The following is a 16,304-nucleotide window of genomic DNA, read 5'->3' as shown; positions in this document are numbered from 1 at the left end:
TTTCAAAGATCCTATGGATAAAAAATTAGAAGGTTTGCTTAAAAAGATGTTTGTTCAGCAGGGTTACCTTCTACAACCAATTTCATGCATTGTCCCTGTCACTACAGCCGCATGTTTCTGGTTTGATGAACTGATAAAGGCGCTCGATAGTGATTCTCCTCCTTATGAGGAGATTATGGACAGAATCAATGCTCTCAAATTGGCTAATTCTTTCACCCTAGACGCCACTTTGCAATTGGCTAGGTTAGCGGCTAAGAATTCTGGGTTTGCTATTGTGGCGCGCAGAGCGCTTTGGTTGAAATCTTGGTCGGCTGACGCGTCTTCCAAGAACAAGCTACTAAACATTCCTTTCAAGGGGAAAACGCTGTTTGGCCCTGACTTGAAAGAGATTATCTCGGATATCACTGGGGGTAAGGGCCACGCCCTTCCTCAGGATCGGCCTTTCAAGGCGAAAAATAGACCCAATTTTCGTCCCTTTCGTAAAAACGGACCAGCCCAAAGTGCTACGTCCTCTAAGCAAGAGGGTAATACTTCTCAAGCCAAGCCAGCTTGGAGACCAATGCAAGGCTGGAACAAGGGAAAGCAGGCCAAGAAGCCTGCCACTGCTACCAAGACAGCATGAAATATTGGCCCCCGATCCGGGACCGGATCTGGTGGGGGGCAGACTCTCTCTCTTCGCTCAGGCTTGGGCAAGAGATGTTCTGGATCCTTGGGCGCTAGAAATAGTCTCCCAGGGTTATCTTCTGGAATTCAAGGGACTTCCCCCAAGGGGGAGGTTCCACAGGTCTCAGTTGTCTTCAGACCACATAAAAAGACAGGCGTTCTTACATTGTGTAGAAGACCTGTTAAAAATGGGAGTGATTCATCCTGTTCCACTAAGAGAACAAGGGATGGGGTTCTACTCCAATCTGTTCATAGTTCCCAAAAAAGAGGGAACGTTCAGACCAATCTTAGATCTCAAGATCTTAAACAAGTTTCTCAAGGTTCCATCTTTCAAGATGGAAACCATTCGAACTATTCTTCCTTCCATCCAGGAGGGTCAATTCATGACCACGGTGGATTTAAAGGATGCGTATCTACATATTCCTATCCACAAGGAACATCATCGGTTCCTAAGGTTTGCATTCCTGGACAAACATTACCAGTTCGTGGCGCTTCCTTTCGGATTAGCCACTGCTCCAAGGATTTTCACAAAGGTACTAGGCTCCCTTCTAGCGGTGCTAAGACCAAGGGGCATTGCAGTAGTACCTTACCTGGACGACATTCTGATTCAAGCGTCGTCCCTTCCTCAAGCAAAGGCTCACACGGACATTGTCCTGGCCTTTCTCAGATCTCACGGCTGGAAAGTGAACGTGGAAAAGAGTTCTCTATCCCCGTCAACAAGGGTTCCCTTCTTGGGAACAATTATAGACTCTTTAGAAATGAGGATCTTTCTAACAGAGGCCAGAAAAACAAAACTTCTAGACTCTTGTCGGATACTTCATTCCGTTCCTCTTCCTTCCATAGCTCAGTGCATGGAAGTGATCGGGTTGATGGTAGCGGCGATGGACATAGTTCCTTTTGCGCGCATTCATCTAAGACCATTACAACTGTGCATGCTCAGTCAGTGGAATGGGGACTATACAGACTTGTCTCCGAAGATACAAGTAAATCAGAGGACCAGAGACTCACTCCGTTGGTGGCTGTCCCTGGACAATCTGTCTCAAGGGATGACGTTCCGCAGACCAGAGTGGGTCATTGTCACGACCGACGCCAGTCTGATGGGCTGGGGCGCGGTCTGGGGATCCCTGAAAGCTCAGGGTCTTTGGTCTCGGGAAGAATCTCTTCTACCGATAAATATTCTGGAACTGAGAGCGATATTCAATGCTCTCAAGGCCTGGCCTCGGCTAGCGAGGACCAAGTTCATACGGTTTCAATCAGACAACATGACAACTGTTGCGTACATCAACCATCAGGGGGGAACAAGGAGTTCCCTAGCGATGGAAGAAGTGACCAAAATCATTCTATGGGCGGAGTCTCACTCCTGCCACCTGTCTGCTATCCACATCCCAGGAGTGGAAAATTGGGAAGCGGATTTTCTGAGTCGTCAGACATTGCATCCGGGGGAGTGGGAACTCCATCCGGAAATCTTTGCCCAAGTCACTCACCTGTGGGGCATTCCAGACATGGATCTGATGGCTTCTCGTCAGAACTTCAAAGTTCCTTGCTACGGGGCCAGATCCAGGGATCCCAAGGCGGCTCTAGTGGATGCACTAGTAGCACCTTGGACCTTCAAACTAGCTTATGTGTTCCCGCCATTTCCTCTCATCCCCAGGCTGGTAGCCAGGATCAATCAGGAGAGGGCGTCGGTGATCTTGATAGCTCCTGCGTGGCCACGCAGGACTTGGTATGCAGATCTGGTGAATATGTCATCGGCTCCACCTTGGAAGCTACCTTTGAGACGAGACCTTCTTGTTCAGGGTCCGTTCGAACATCCGAATCTGGTTTCACTCCAGCTGACTGCTTGGAGATTGAACGCTTGATTTTATCGAAGCGAGGATTCTCAGATTCTGTTATCGATACTCTTGTTCAGGCCAGAAAGCCTGTAACTAGAAAGATTTACCACAAAATTTGGAAAAAATATATCTGTTGGTGTGAATCTAAAGGATTCCCTTGGGACAAGGTTAAGATTCCTAGGATTCTATCCTTCCTTCAAGAAGGATTGGAAAAAGGATTATCTGCTAGTTCCCTGAAGGGACAGATTTCTGCCTTGTCGGTATTACTTCACAAAAAGCTGGCAGCTGTGCCAGATGTTCAAGCCTTTGTTCAGGCTCTGGTTAGAATCAAGCCTGTTTACAAACCTTTGACTCCTCCTTGGAGTCTCAATTTAGTTCTTTCAGTTCTTCAGGGGGTTCCGTTTGAACCCTTACATTCCGTTGATATTAAGTTATTATCTTGGAAAGTTTTGTTTTTAGTTGCGATTTCTTCTGCTAGAAGAGTCTCAGAATTATCTGCTCTGCAGTGTTCTCCTCCTTATCTGGTGTTCCATGCAGATAAGGTGGTTTTACGTACTAAACCTGGTTTTCTTCCAAAAGTTGTTTCTAACAAAAACATTAACCAGGAGATTATCGTACCTTCTCTGTGTCCAAAACCAGTTTCAAAGAAGGAACGTTTGTTGCACAATTTGGATGTTGTTCGCGCTCTAAAATTCTATTTAGATGCTACAAAGGATTTTAGACAAACATCTTCCTTGTTTGTTGTTTATTCAGGTAAAAGGAGAGGTCAAAAAGCAACTTCTACCTCTCTCTCTTTTTGGATTAAAAGCATCATCAGATTGGCTTACGAGACTGCCGGACGGCAGCCTCCCGAAAGAATCACAGCTCATTCCACTAGGGCTGTGGCTTCCACATGGGCCTTCAAGAACGAGGCTTCTGTTGATCAGATATGTAGGGCAGCGACTTGGTCTTCACTGCACACTTTTACCAAATTTTACAAGTTTGATACTTTTGCTTCTTCTGAGGCTATTTTTGGGAGAAAGGTTTTGCAAGCCGTGGTGCCTTCCATTTAGGTGACCTGATTTGCTCCCTCCCTTCATCCGTGTCCTAAAGCTTTGGTATTGGTTCCCACAAGTAAGGATGACGCCGTGGACCGGACACACCTATGTTGGAGAAAACAGAATTTATGTTTACCTGATAAATTTCTTTCTCCAACGGTGTGTCCGGTCCACGGCCCGCCCTGGTTTTTTAATCAGGTCTGATAATTTATTTTCTTTAACTACAGTCACCACGGTACCATATGGTTTCTCCTATGCAAATATTCCTCCTTAACGTCGGTCGAATGACTGGGGTAGGCGGAGCCTAGGAGGGATCATGTGACCAGCTTTGCTGGGCTCTTTGCCATTTCCTGTTGGGGAAGAGAATATCCCACAAGTAAGGATGACGCCGTGGACCGGACACACCGTTGGAGAAAGAAATTTATCAGGTAAACATAAATTCTGTTTTCTAAAAACCCCAGCAGACAATCAGTAATATAGTAAGCAGAGAATCCATACTTATCCTCCTGGCCGCTAAGGATAAATTATTTAAGCACAAAACCAACTAGATCCTGTGTTCTTATTGTTTAGGCTACAAAATGTATTATCTCTTTCATTCAACCCTTAAATGGGTAGTAGTTAAATATTAACCCATGCAATTGCTCCTAATAAACTGATAACATCTGTCCTCTGTTCCCAGCTCACTATTGGTTTGATTCTGGAAGTACACTGTATCATTGTCAAAAATCCAGACTAGCCTAGTGTGTCACTATTCTGTGAATAAGATATGAGAACAATTGTGTCCTGTGAATGAAATGAAACTACTTGCACACTATAACATTCATTATTTCTTCTAGCATTCCTATCAGCTTGTGGGCCTTGTGATTTTTTTTAGATTCTATAGCGTTGTGTTTTTTATCTTGTGTTCCTAAAAGTAATACCTCATTTTCTTCCATAATAAAAGATGCATTCACTGGACTTGGGTAGTGTGTGGTGGTGTTATTGAGTCTATTTGTTTTTCTGATAATATAATGTTTGACAAACTTATCTCATTTCATGTCAGACACTAGCGAAAAAATGTCCCAACAAGTAATGCACGTTTTAAAGGGACAGTAAAGTCATAATTAGACATTCATGATTTAGACACAACATGCAATTTTAAACAACTTTCCAATTTACTTCCATTATTTAATTTGCTTACTTCTCGTGTTATCCTTTGCTGAAAGGTTTATCTATGAATGCTCAGGAGCAGCAAAGAACCTAGGTTCTAGCTGCTGATGGTCATTGGCTCACCCATGTGTTCAGTTTAGAAACCAGTAGTGCATTGCTGCTCCTTCAACAAATGATACCAAGAGAATGAAACAAATTTGTTAATAGAAGTAAACTTGAAAGTTGTTTAAAATTGTACGTTCTACCTAAATGATGAAAGAACATTTTGGGGTTTCATGTCCCTTTTTAAAAGAAACATTTTCTCATACTGTGGTGATAATATATTCAGTATTATTTGGTAAAAGCTTTTTGTCACTTGGAGTGAACTAGTCACTTTCTAGAGGTGGTTGGAACGCTTTCTTTACCCCGTAAACTCTTCTCATACCTTTCCTCTCACATGTTAGGAAAGAATAAACGTGACTATTCCCCCATTCTCCTGATACTGCAGAAGTTAAACCAACTGCATCCTCCAGCAGATATTCCTACTGCCAAATGGACCTTAATCTAGCAGGCCTCAACACTTAACCCCTTAAGGACCAGCGACGTACCCTGTATGTCGCTGGCCTTTTTTTGGGACTTGATTGTTTTATACCGTGGTCTTGCCACCAGTGTTGAGACTGCTCTATTCCACAAAGCCTTCTGGAGGGAGGGCATTAATAGCGTGTTCTTGCTAGACTTAGGCTATTATGTCCTGAAAAAACCCTTAGCGACCACTGACATACAGGGTATATTGTGGTCATTAAGGGGTTAAAGGGCCACTGTAAGTAAATATAAAAGATATAACTTTTAGATTGTTATGAAACTTCGTTTTGGAGAAAATATAGGTCAGTAGGTTTTAATTAATGTTTATTAACTTTAATATGTTAGTAGTTTAGCTTAAAAATTATAACAGAAAGTAATCCTTTAAGAAGATCCTTAGGTTATTCTCTAGTGTATGATTACAGTCTAAATTTCCAATAAAGTGTGGACTTGGAATATAGCAAGGACCCTTTAGGCATAGGGCTCGATTTATCAAAGCCCTACGGCTGCAAGTTCTCACAAGAACTTGCTCGCCGTAATTTAACAAGCAGCGTTCACCAGGCCGCCTCTTTCTCTAAGGTGGCGAAATTCAATCTCCGAGGTCGAGTCTGACAGAGGAGATTGACAGCTCCTGCCCGTGCGCGATTGGCTGTGTGCGGGCAGGGGGCGGGATTGCATGCGAGCGCTAGTGTGCAATGGTGATTACCTGCGGGTAATTTCTCCCCGCCACAGGCGAGCTGAGGCGTACAGGGGCACGTATACGCACCCCTGTCCGCCTCAGCTTTGATAAATCTAGCCCATAGTATCAACCTTCCTGGAGCAGACATGGATATGTCTAAGTAATTAAATTGAGTGCTTTGCAAGATTTCTTACGTACTCTTAGGAGCCAATACAAGTCATAGGTTGGCCTTCAAAACACCTTGTCTATCCTGAAAGGATGTTTATTTGTCCATCTGAATTCTGGGGAAAAGGGTTTTCATTTCATTCAACAATTTCTGTTATTTTTGTGTCAGAATCGTTTTATTTCCCTGTGTGTATTGTAAAGGCACCTTTTTTTGTTGTGTTTTGATGCACTCAGTTTCTTTCTGTGCAAGGAGTCACATTTTCTTTTTAAAAGATAAATACTGTTACTTATTGTACAGTGGTCTGTGCAACCATACTAGGTTAAGGGAGAAGACCTTGTTACAAAATGAACATTACTCTATTTGCCACAATGCAATAAACCTTTGCCTCTCATTTAAGGAGTTTCCCTTCTTCACAACATATCTTTTCTTTGTTAATGTATCTACTTCCAATCTGAAGCTATCTATTTGCTATCATCTTTATTCAAAAATAAATGCAACAGAGTCTGTAACACTTTATTCATGCGCCTAGAGTAATAGTACAGTCTAATAGCAAACTCATTGGGGCCAATTTATCAAGCTCCGGGCTCGCCGGAAACAGTAGTTATGAAGCAGTTATGATAATTCATATCATGTCCGCTCGCACATTGTTAAATATGCCCCATTGCCTCAAGTGAAACCAATTGAAAGTTTGTAATTTTGTCATTTATTCAGATTTGGTTTTTAAAAATGTGAAATGGTTCAATTTTTTTTCTTCGGATATAATTGTTTCTACAGTGTGCTCAAATGAAGAATCGGGGCCATAAAACACATGTAGATACTTTTTTCTTTTTCTGTGTATGACTCTTGGCTTTTTTGCCCCACTGCTTACAATGGATATTGCCAGCAAGTAGATGGATAACTGCTGTTACTATCATTAGATGCAAATTTGACGAGTTTGCAGATTTGATTTTTTTTTTTTTCCTTCCCATTTCTATATTTGTGTAGAAGTCTGGTTAGTATCCTTAAATGATTTAATTTTAGAAGCATTCTCACATACTGAATGATTGATCAATTCCAGTTGGCATTAGTTTGTCTCTATGGAAACTTTGCCTTCCTTCCAAGACTACAGCTTTTTCTTTTCATGCATTTCAAAGTGAAAACTCTAACCTGTGAAATATATTATAGATGGGAAAAACTTTCTTCATCTGTATATAAAGAATTGTATTGTTTTTGCAGGGAATGTGGTATAGAGAGTGCCTGACACAGTGCCCAGGCCTGCTTTGCACGCTAAATGACTAAAATACCCAGACAACTTTTGATCCGATTGGATTGACAATCCTTGATGAGACTTCTTGTTTGCTAGATAGATTATTTCAAAGGATATTCCTTTTGAATCCTGCTTTGGGTCAATGCAAAATAGAATTCTCCCATTGAAAGCAAGTTATATAGCTTCTACAAACCTGGTAAGGCATGGCTGATTCGCTGGGAGAAAGATTGGATCTAAAATAAACATGTTTAATCTTCCATTTGAAGTCAATATGTTTGGCAAATAACTTGATACTATTATTGCAAAAGAAGGAGGCACTTGCTGTTAGGTCCAATAACGCTACAGCTGGTAATTTTCATTACTGGGCTAAGGTTCTGGGCCATGCACATCCTTTCATTCTCAGGTATGGAAAATAGTATCAATCTAGAGACAGGATGTAGTAGACCTTCACGTCAATCCAAAGTGAAGACTGCCTGACTACTCGCCTGCAGATGGAGTTCATCTGTCAAACTTAAGACATCTGGAAAGATTCTTTAGACAATGTATGGGTGCTGCCTAACATCTGGAAAGATGACATGATTTAACGTTAAACATCTTCCTCCAAAAAGTATTTTTCGGAATTTTCCACTTCTGCGGAATCGAGAGAAGAGAATTCTTCAGTATATTTTAAACGCAAAGGTCATTCAGTCTGTTCATCCTCAAAGTAGAAGAGGATTTTTTTTTTTTATCTATAGCTTCCTTTCCATCTTAATATGGGAAGAGTCCACGGCAGCATTTATTACTTGTGGGAGATACTGAACCTGGCCACCAGGAGGAGGCAAAGACACTTCAGACAAAGGTTTAAATACCCCTCCTACTTCCTCATAAACCCAGTCATTCTTTGCCTTTCGTCACAGGAGGTTGGCAGAAAAGTATTAGAAGATTTCGGAGTAGTCTCATGGAGGGTAGTACTCTTTGCAATGGGACTGGAGGTTTTAGTAATCCTCTCAGCCTCTCAGTGAGAGCATGGGTGAAAGTTAGAGTCTGGAGATGCAGGGAGAGTCTTTCCGCGAAACTATCCCGACTCATATTAACAGCTCCATAGGCAATTAGCGTTGACTAGTTTCGCTGCCTGCTTTCTTCACTCAAGTCCATGTCAGAAGCGATGCTACTATCTGTCACACTTGAAGGGCTATGTTCCTGTTCCACGGTGTAGATTCTGGTAAGATCGTTTCATATTTTATACATGTATGATAACGCAAGAAGACAGGGTCACAGTGTGACTCCTTTTATCTGTATAGAATCAAGGGTTAATATCTCCTTAGGGGGATTATTGAACAGGGGGGATTAATCTTATGTTTATTTGATTTTATGCTGCTTTTACGTGTGAGATGTTATGGGCTTATAGGCTGTTATGGAATATACAGGTTTCACTTTGAGAGCCATGCAGCTTACAAGCTTGGCGCGCTTTCTCATAGCAGGGACAGTCCTGCATTGTGCACCATGTTAATAAAATAAGATGTTTTATTTCTCTAGTTCTACGGTTATTGCACTAGCGATGGAGGATTCTTTCCTAAAGAGTAATTCCTGTTTATATGGTGAGGAGGCCTTAGTTCCGCCCTCTCAATTATGTTCCATATGCCTTGATAATGTGATGATATCAAACATGTTTGATACCACAGAGCAGTCCACCTCTGAGGAGTTGTCATTAAGTGAGGTGCATACCCTATATTCTTATATCTCTACACATGCAGTTTTCCTGTAGCATTGCTGATCCTCCATCTGGAGGGGGCCTTTTTTTCGAAAGGAGAAAGAGCCCAGGCGCCTACCCTAGGAGGCTAGGTTTGAGTATTGATATCAAATGGGTAAAAATAACTTTATTTACATTCTACATGTATATAAAATCAAAGAGCAAATGTTTTACACAATAAACAATAGTCGCTAAATTTAAAAGGCAGTAATAAAAGCAATATAAAGACAGTTAAAAATAGTACTTCATGGATCCATGATAATAGGAAATGGGTATAGATAGTAGATTATACAATCGATAAAAACAGTTGATTATACAATCAATAAAAACAGTGGTAAATTCAAAAGCAATACTCAGGTATTTAAATCAAAATTCATAAAGTCCCAAAAAAAACAAAAATATTCAAATTGTCCAAAGAAAATCCAGAGGTGTCTACAATCCTGTGATAAACTGTGTGAGAGTCCAATAAAAAATATATTATGTGAGATTCCAATAAAAAATATGTTGTGTGTAATCCAAATAGAGTGTGTTCAATAAATTTGATCCAAAAACATAGTCAAATCCAGATAGGTGATTAAAGATAAAAAACGTGACGGTAATGTGATCAGAAGAACGGTGGTTGTACAGCAAAATCAAAAAAGGATCAAAGAATGTGTGCTGCAATGTCTTTTTTTCACCAGACGTTACTGCGCAGTTCAGAAGGCGGTGTCTGCGGCCTTTAATGCTTTACCTCGCCCTGCTAAGCGCAAGCGAAAGGTTACATATTGCACTCCTTCCCAGAGTACTTCAGATAATTTATTGGATTTAACAGAGGGTTATCCGAGGATGAAGTTCTAAGACTTCAGAGTATAAACATTCTGGGTCAGAGTCTGCTACTTCTAAACCTCCGGCTGCGGAGGAACCAGACTTTAGTTTAGGAATTTGCGCTTTCTTCTAAAGGAAGCTTTTGGCAAATTCAGAGGTTCCAGAGGCTAAATTGCCTGATGAACCTTTAATTCCTAAATTGGATAGAGTTTGAGGACAGGGTGGTACATTATCCTGCCCTGCTCCTGGACTCTCACTGGAGTTGTGAGGTTCCGTCCCTAAATGGGATGGCGTTATCTTCACCCTTGCTAAACGTACTACTATCCCGCTTGAGGATAGTTCTTCGTTTGATAGTTCTCTGTTAAGAAAGATGTTTCAACATACGGGATATTTGTTTCAACCGGCAGCGGCTGTTGCCGCCATTACTGGAGAAACTGGTGTGACTCCTTATAGGATTTGATCGGGGTGGAGGATTTACGGCCCTGAGGGTTGTAAACGCTTTTATCTGTGCTGCTATTAAGCAGTTTATTTGCTTGAATACTATGGCTTCAGCTTTTTTTGTTCAGGCCGTCGGGCTCTGGCTGAAGTCATGATCTGCGGAGATATGACTTCTAAGTCTAGACTTCTTCCCTCCCTTTAAGGGAATGATTTTGTCTGGTCCAGGTCTGGACTCAATTATCTCCACGGTCACAGGGGGCAAGGGTGCCCTCCTACCACAAGAGTATATGAACTAATCTAAGGGACGATTTTCGTTCTGATAAAGCCCATGTCAGCAGTCCTCTGCTAAGCCAGAGCAAACCAAGAGCTCTTGGAATCTAACTCAGTCCTGAAATAAATCCAAGCAGAGCAAGAAGCCAACCGAGCCTACGTTGGCATGAATGGGCAGTCCCCGGTCCTCTTCTGGATTGTGTAGGGGGCAGTATGTTGCTCTTTTCAGTCGCTTGGTTCAGGGACGTGCAGGATCCATGGGTCCTGGAGGTCGTAGCTCAGGGGCAGATTCCTCCCGTCTTCCTGACCAGAAAGGAGGGAAGCCTTTCTGGGGTGTTACGGGATCTGTCCTCTAGGAGTTATTGTCCCGGTACCTATCGCAGTGAGAGGTTTGGGATACTATTCAAACCTTTTCGTGGTCCCTAAGAAGGAGAGAACTTTCCGTCCGATTCTGGACCTAAAGTGCTTAAGCAGGTTTTTAAATGTCCCCTCGTTTTAGATGGAGAAAATAAGGTCCATTCTTCCCCTCGTTTAAGAGGGGTAGTTCATGACCACGATAGATATGAAGGATGCTCTCTTCTCGTACCAATCTTCAAGGACCACTTCCAGTTCCTAAGGTTTGCATTCCTGGACCAGCACTTCCAGTTTATTGCCCTTCCTTTTGGTCTAGCTAAAAAGATTTTCCGAAGAGTGGACTATTCGGAATATCTCCTCTGTCTTCAATCCCATGGATGGCAGATAATCTAGAGAGAGTTCTCTTGTATCAAGTACCAGGGTAGAATTCACGTGTACTATAATAGTCCGGAGATGCAGAGAATATTTCTAACAGACCAGAGAAGTTGCAAGATAGCTTCAACATGTCTACCCTTCAGATCTCCTTAAGGCCATCTGTGGCTCGGTGTATGGAGGTGATTGGTCTCATGGTATCCAGCTGGATATCATTTCCTTTGCCAGGTTTCACCTCAGACTGTTGCAACTGTGCATGCTGAACTAGTGGAACGGCAATCATCCGGATCTGTCTCAGCAGATTTCTCTGGACAACCAATCAGGAGAATCGCTCTCTTTGTGGTTTTGTCCGGATCACTTGTCCTGTGGGAGGTCTGTCTCACGACCATCCTGGGTAATTGTGACTACGGTTGCGAGTCTGTCAGGATGGGGATATGTTTGGGGTGCCAGGAAGGCACAGGGCCTCTGGTCTCAGGAGGTACAGCTCCCTCCTGATCTCATTTTGGATCTTCGGGCAATATACAATGCTACAATATACAATGCTCGGAAGCCAATCAAACAATCTACCATCAGGGGGGAACGAGAAGCTCACTAGTCTTGAGGGAAGTATTTCAGATTCTGGTGTAGGAGAGACCCGCATTTGTTCTCTGTCAGCGATCCACATTCTGGGTGTGGACAACTGGGAAGCGGATTTCCTCAGCAGACGATCCTTTTATCCGGGAGAATGGTCTCTCCATCTCGAGTGTTTGCAGAGATTTGCAAGAGGAAGATCTTACAACGTCTCAATACCAAGCTACCCAGATAGGGGTCGAGGTACAGGGATCCTCAGGCGTAGCTAACAGATGCATTAGCAGTGCCTTGCAGGTTCAATCTAATTTATCCTTCCGACCATTACCACTACTTCCTAGTGTAGTGGCTCGAGTCAAGCAGGCGTCAGTGATACTGACCTGTCTTGGCCGTGAAGGATATGGTTCGCGGATCTAGTGGGGATGTCATCTCCTCCGTGGAAATTACCTTGTCGCAGGGATCTGCTGACCATGGTCTCTTTGTTCATCAATGTCTAGATTATCTGAGGCTGACTGCGTGGTTGAACGTTTAGTCCTAGCCAAGAGAGGGTTTTCTGAGAGCGTTATTGTTACTCTCATTCAAGCTCGTAAGCTGGTTGCTCGTCGCATCTGTCATAAGGTGTGGAGGACCTACTTATTCTGTTCTCCAGGATGAACTGGAGAAGGGCTTTTCTGCAAGTCCCCTGAAGGGACAGTTTTCGGCCCTGTCTGTGTTACTGCACAAGAGGTTTGCAGAGCTTCCAGATGTGCAGCCATTTGTTAAGTCTCTGCTGGGATCAGACCTGTGTTTAGATCTAAGGCTCCTCCTTGGAGTTTAATTATTGTCCTTAATGTTTTGCAACGGGCTCCATTGGAGCATATGCATGACGTAGACATTACATTGTTGTCTTGGAAGGTTCTTTTTCTACTGGCTATTGCTTCTGCGTGCAGAGTATCTGTGATTACTGTCTTGCAATGCGTCCCTCCTTATCTGGCTTTCATGCCTATAAGGCTGTTCTACAAACCAAGTTAGGTCCTCTTCCTAAGATTGTGTCAATTTGCAACATCAATCAAGAGATTGTGGTTCCTTTCTTATGTCCTAATCCTCCTTTGTTGAAGGAACGTTTACAACATATTTCTGGATGTTGTTTGTGCCTTGAAGTTCTATCTTCAGGCCACTAATGAATTTTGACAAACCTCTTTCTCTGTTTTCTTTTCCAGAAAGCGTAGGGGTCAGAGGGCCTCTTCGACTTCCTTATCTTTTTGTCTGAGGAGTGTCATTCGTAGCATAGAAATGGTGGGACATAAGCCTCCTCTGAGGATTACGGCTCATTCTACAAGAGCAGTGGTTTCCTCTTGGGCCTTCAAAAATGAGGCCTCTATGGATCAGATTTGTAAGGCGGCTACCTGGTTCTCCTTACATACTTTTTCCAAGATTCTACAAGTTTGATGTTTTTGCTTCTGCTGAAGCAGCCTTCGAGAGAGAGGTTTTGCAGGTGCCCTCATTAGGTTCCGCCTCTCTTTTTTCCCCTCGCGTTAGCATTCTGTGTACTCTATTTGGGTATAGGTTTCCCACAAGTAAGGAATGCAGCTGTGGACTCTTCCCATATTAAGATAGAAAACAGAAAACATAAATTATGCTTACCTGATAAATTTGATTTTTTTTCTTCTGGCACCTTTTTCACCCTGATATTTCTTATACTGTTCCTTGTTCCCTCAGCAGAATGACTAGGGTTATGAAGAAGTGGGGGAGGTATTTAAGCCTTTGGCTGGGGTGTCTTTGCCGCCTCCTGGTGGCCAGGTTCAGTATTTCCCACAAGTAAGGAACGAAGCTGTGGACTCTTCCCATACAGATGGAAATTAAATTATCAGGTAAGCATAATTTATGTTTTCTTGTCTCTATCAACATAAAGGAAGCCTATTTTTATATTACATTTGCAGTATATAATTTCAAGTATCTAACCTTTCAGAGAGAACTCAAAGGCAAATCTGTCAGTAATCTTCAAGGAGGGATAAGAAACCTCAGACTCTTTCACAAAGTAGACCCCATTTTGTTTGACATCGGAAAATACACTGCATTTAAAGGGCCATTATACACTCATTTTTTCTTTGCATAAATGTTTTGTAGATGATCTATTTATAAAGCCCATAAAGTTTGTTTTTTAAAAATGTATAATTTTGCTTATTTTTAAATAACATTGCCCCAAAGTTTTATTTGAATACCGTCAGCTACCTACTCCAGCTTGCTCCTGTTTGTGTAAAGGGTCTTTTAATATGCAAAAGGAGGGGGGGGGGTCTTATTTGCCACTTGCAGTGGGCTTTCCAATTGCCTTTTCAACAGAGCTAAACTGAAAGCTGCTCTTGAAAAAGTCTGCAGAAGCCGGACGAAATGCGTAGATGTTAACAGATCTAGTCAACAACAGCATTGTTATAGCAGGACCTTAACAAACCATTGCACTTGGAAAAGAAAAGCAATTGAACCCACACGCCATAAACAGAGAGGAGTAAAGAAACAGAAACAGCTGACGGAGACCTGAAAGCCGGGGACTGTGTGAGATTCTAGAGACGCTTGTTATAATTGAACTCTTGTAAGTGCATTATGTATATATGCGCAAAGTGGAATCATTAAATACTTTTACCGTGAGTCGTGGCTGCGCTCTCTCCTTTTGTTTTATAGTAAAAGTTGTTTTTAGAGTTTCAAAACACTCAGGATTTCATGCTGCTAACCTATTGCCATGACAAGAGATCACTGTTGATTGTGAGTTGCACAAATGTTAGGCTACATGTTTATTCTACTGCTCAAATTCGCTGCCCCACCAGAAACCTGTATGTGCAAGCTTCCTTACGCTGTTTCAAAACTGGCTCTTGTACACATACAAAAGTGATGGTAATACAGAACCAGAATGTTAGTGATATTTTAGATGAATTTTCATTCATCAGGTTTTAAGGAAGTTGCGCTATAACTAGACTGACCATATTGCCGCTTTAAGAAGGGACATAAAAAATACATATGTCAGGGTTCTTATACAAAACATTTCTTTAAACAGCCCTGACATATGCATTTTTCATATGTGTCCCTTTTTAAAGCGGCAATATGGTCACCCTAGCTATAACTTACTTTTTAATATATTTCCCGCGCTCCGCCTCCCAATTCAAAATTAAATATTTCTGTGAGCTAACCGTTTTGGGGCGCGATCCGATATAGATCGCAGTTTGCGGCGCAAGCGAGGGAACCGGCGTCGCCCGCAGTTTCAGCTCGCAACTCGAGCTATCCTATATAAGTCGCTGTCAGATACTAACGTGCCGTAAGTCTGACAAACCAGCGATGTCCAGAAATCTGCGTAAGTACAAATTTCTGGCGTCGCCAGTGACTTGCGGCACGTTAGAAACTGCCGGCGCCTATAAAACCTGACTAAAGTCTAAAACACCCGCACTGTCTAACACGCCTCCCTAACATAGCCCGACAAGTCTAACACGCCTCCCTAACATAGCCCGACAAGTCTAACACGCCTCCCTAACATAGCCCGCACTGTCTAACCCTCTATCCGCTATCCCCCCTCACTATCCTAACAATAAAAAAGCTATTAACCCCTAAACCGCCGCTCCCGTACCCCGCCGCAACCTAATAAAGTTATTAACCCCTAAACCGCCGCTCCCGTACCCCGCCGCCAGCTATATTATATCTATAACCCCCTAAAGTGAGCCCCTTACACCGCCGCCATCTCTATTAAAATGATTAACCCCTAATTTAATCTACCTACCCCGCCGCCAGCTATATTATCTATGTTAACCCTAAGTATATTATAGTTAATATAGGTATTACATTATATATATTAACTATATTAACCCTAATTATATTAGGGTTAATATAGTTAATATAGTTACTATAGTATTTATATTAACTATATTAACTCTATCTAACCCTAACACCCCTAACTAAATTTATATTAAATTAATCTAATTCATTTATAAACTAAAATATTCCTATTTAAATCTAAATACTTACCTATAAAATAAACCCTAAGATAGCTACAATATAATTAATAATTACATTGTAGCTATGTTAGGGTTAATATTTATTTTACAGGTAAATTGTTAATTATTTTAACTAGGTATAATAGATATTAAATAGTTATTAACTATTTAATATCTACCTAGTTAAAATAATTACCCAATTACCTGTAAAATAAATCCTAACCTAAGTTACAAATACACCTACACTATCAATAAATTAAATAAACTACAAACATCTATCTAAAAATACAATTAAATTAACTAAACTAAATTACAAAAAAAAAACCACTAAATTACAAAAAATAAAAAAAGATTACAAGATTTTTAAGCTAATTACACCTATTCTAAGCCCCCTAATAAAATAATAAACCCCCAAAATAAAAAAAATTCCCTGCCCTATTCTAAATTAAACAAATTTCAAAGCTCTTTACCTTACCAGCCCTTAAAA

The sequence above is a fragment of the Bombina bombina genome, chromosome 7 (assembly GCF_027579735.1).
Source record: "Bombina bombina isolate aBomBom1 chromosome 7, aBomBom1.pri, whole genome shotgun sequence".
NCBI lineage: Eukaryota > Metazoa > Chordata > Amphibia > Anura > Bombinatoridae > Bombina > Bombina bombina.
Note: the sequence above shows the minus strand (reverse complement) of the source record.